This window comes from Mus pahari, chromosome 9 (assembly GCF_900095145.1).
Source record: "Mus pahari chromosome 9, PAHARI_EIJ_v1.1, whole genome shotgun sequence".
NCBI lineage: Eukaryota > Metazoa > Chordata > Mammalia > Rodentia > Muridae > Mus > Mus pahari.
In genome coordinates this window covers 10998600-11002050 of record NC_034598.1, presented here as the reverse complement: position 1 = coordinate 11002050, position 3451 = coordinate 10998600, and the positions used below count along the sequence as shown (strand labels likewise).

Genomic DNA, 3451 nt, shown 5'->3' with positions numbered 1-3451 from the left:
ATATATATATATATATATATATATATATATATATATTTAAAATATGTGTGTGTGTAAGAGGCCATAAACTGGAGACAGAACAGAAAGAATACATGGGAGAAAGTGAAGGAAGAAATAAAATGATGTAATTGTATTATAATTTTTAAAACGTGTAAAAAATTTTTTTAAAAAGCAAGTTGTAAACTCTATAGCCAATTTGTTTTCTTTCTGGATGACTTGTAGTGAGAGACGAAAACACTCCAAGATGTGGTAAGAGTAAGAGCCAGCGCCACACCTAGAGTGGGTGAAGCCACTTGGCACGGGTGCCCATCTTGCCACACCCCTGAGGTGTAGAGAATACCAGAGCGACACACCCACAGCTTGGAGGACTGAGTGGCAACCAAACACTCCCAAAGGCAAAGGGAGATTTACACAGGCACCTAAGGAGGTGAGGGTGGGAAGCCATACTGTGTGGGCAGGATTTGAAGGGCAAGTGAAACATGGGATATTTTAAGAGGGCCCTGCTTTGAAGGTGTAGGGTGTGGTTCAGTAGGGTCACCTGTGGACTCCTTTGCTTCTTTCATTGCTGGTTTCCAAATTATTGTCTTCCTTAGGCCATCTCTTTACTAAGAATTTCCTAAGTTGCTCGATCCTCTAAATGCTCTAAAGGTTTGGAGAGTAGGCTGAAACTTCAATTAGCAGTAGGCAAATTGTGGGCTTCTGGTATTTCTAGTAAGCCCAGGGAGCTGCCAAATATTCCTGCCAAGCTTCCTGGAGAGGCCTGAGAATACTTACTCAAGAAAGTGGCTGCCTGGGACAGTAACACACATTGATTCTCTCACAGAATGAGAGGAAATGCTTCTGAACTGGAGAATGCAGGCTTCCTTTTGTGAAGGAAAAAATAAGCCCTGAGGTTGCTGGCTTGAGGAAAAGCTCTAGGAAGGCCAGGGAAGGCTCAAAGCAGTCTGTAAGATCTCAGAGTCTTGGGGTGGGGAGTTGTAGATACAGGAACATGAATGCAAGTCATCTGCAGAAGAGCCCACTTCGTCCAGCCCACCAAGCAGCCCTGAGAGGCCAATCATTATCATCTGCATCCTTCAGGAAGCTTGAAGAAGTGCATCTTGTCCCTTTCACAAAGCCATACGTGGCAATATGTAGTTCTTTAAAAATGCATCTGACCACACTTGTAAAAAAAAAAATTCTATTTCATTCTTTTCAAGACTGACTAGCTTTCACAATGAATCAATTTTCCCCAAAATGGATTTCAAGAGTCATACATAGCCGGGTGGTGGCGACACATGCCTTTATTCTCAGCACTCTGGAGTCAGATACCTGTGAATCCCAGGCCATCCTGGTCTACAGATGGAGTTCTGGGACAGCTAGGGCTACACAAAGAAACCCTGTCTCAAAAAGCAAAAAACAAAAATCACACATAGTTGGTATTTAAGAATTGAAAAACAAAGCAAGTATATTAAATAGTTATAGAAGAGACATCCATATAGTGATTACAAAGGCAAGAACGGAGAAGAGCAGAGCATCTGTCAGCTAACTGTGTACTACAGACTCCTGACATAGCCACTTCCTTACAGAATAGGTAACCTCATCTCTGTGGGCTCATCTTTCTCACCTAATGAAAATTATATTTTTGTTGTGAAGGTTAAATGAAGTAATTAAATCCCAGGTACATTCTATAAATCTAATAAACAATAGTAATTCACATACTTTTAGGGAACATTTTATGAATTTGAATGTCATCCTTGTACAAGGGCCATACTAATTTTCTCTGTACCATTCCAGCCTTTTTCATTAGTATACGTGCTGTTGAAGAGAGCACATTAATTTACATTTAAAAAAATACCATGATGGCTTTCTTTTCTTGCATATGAGTGTTAGTGGGAACTGAACCTAGGGTCTTGGCCAATGCTCCACTACTGAGCTATGTCCCCAACCATACTTCTCTGACAATACAAGAAGGACATTTTGAGTGTTGGGAAGAAATTTCACTGGCACTTGGCCTCGAAGAATGGGAAGGAGGACAGTGAATGTTCATTCAGAGAGGATCTAGAGAGAACTGTGAAAGAGTCATCTCATTGGCAGATAATGCCTTGTGCTACCTGTGGACAAAACACAGACGACGGAGCAGGAAGAGGAGAGGGTAAGCAGAGCAAGGACTTGGGGTCTGAGAGCACACGTGCCACACACAGGAGCTGCATCTTATCAGAAGATGGTAGGGGATTTACACTGGCTCTCATGGGGAAAAGCTCACATGTATGCAGCCAACACAGAATCACAGGCTCCTATGCAGCAGTCTCTATTCAAAGCCATATATATATAAAATTTTTTTTTCAAGGCACTCAATCCCTGATTGATTCTTTGAACTAAGTAACAGCTAAGAAAGCTAAGACAGATTGGCTTAGTGGATGATCTTAAAGATATGCCAGATCGTAAGGGCACAGACAGATGTTTTTATGTAAGGCCACAGACAGATGTTTTCATGTGGAAGCACTGCAGAGAAAAGACAGCTTAGAGAAAGGAAACATTGAAAGTAGTTAGGAGAGGACACACAGCTGGGAGACATAACTGCCAGAGCTAAGACTTTGAGGGAGAAGAAGAGAAGTAGAAACCCTGAAATTCAGGGAACCCCGTGACCAGTTGATTTTGCGGGCAACTAAATTCCTCTGGAGGGGCGGATGTCTTTGTGGATTCAATTGGACTTTTAACTTCTTTGTAGAGTTCTATCACATTGTCCCTTTTGAAAGGGGTGGCTTTGCTGGAGTGACAGCTTGAACTGTCACCAGTATCCATTCAGCAGTCCTTAACCCCCAAATTTAGACAACTAGGTATTAGGACTTCAAAAAAAACCTCAACCTTGTGTTAGAGGTTTTTTTTTTTTTTTTTTTTTACCTTGAAATGGAGGTGCTCTTCATCTAACAACAGATGCATTGTTTTTTGTCTTCTAGGAGTTTCACTTTGATGTGTCAAAGGAAATGCCAGGAACTTCAGGCAAGAGTCATCACCACATGAACACAGGATCAACAGCAGGTGTGGCTGGAGCTTTGGAAGCAGTGATCGGGTTTTAGGGATAAAAGGATGAATGTTTCGAATGCTTCAGTGTTTGAAAGTCTCCATTGCCAGGCGTCCATGAATAGGAGCTGGACACTTCAGAGCTGTGTCGGAGAGAGGTTGCTGATCATGATTAAGAAGCTGAAGGGAACACTGCCTTCTCTCTGCCCTGCTCGCGTGAAGCAGGTGGGAAGCAGATGTACTTCCTGAACACCTGGAAGGGTTGGCAGCTGCTCTTGAGCTTGAACCTTGAGCAATCACCTTCCCTTTTAGAACCTTGCAAATTAAGTTCTGTAAACAGATGGCCTGGCAATAGCCAGGTGTCTGCGGTAGAGATGATAATAGTAGACTCTACATTTTTGTTGTTTCTATATCCTCCACACCATGGCCTCAATGAAATGTGGGTGCA

The 3451-nt window shown here is 42.3% G+C and overlaps 1 pseudogene; it reads right to left on the bottom strand.

The window, feature by feature from the left end:
- Window positions 1-1699: 1699 nt before the first annotated feature.
- On the bottom strand, window positions 1700-1813 carry LOC115064783 (annotated as a pseudogene).
- Between the last annotated feature and the right edge of the window lie 1638 nt (window positions 1814-3451).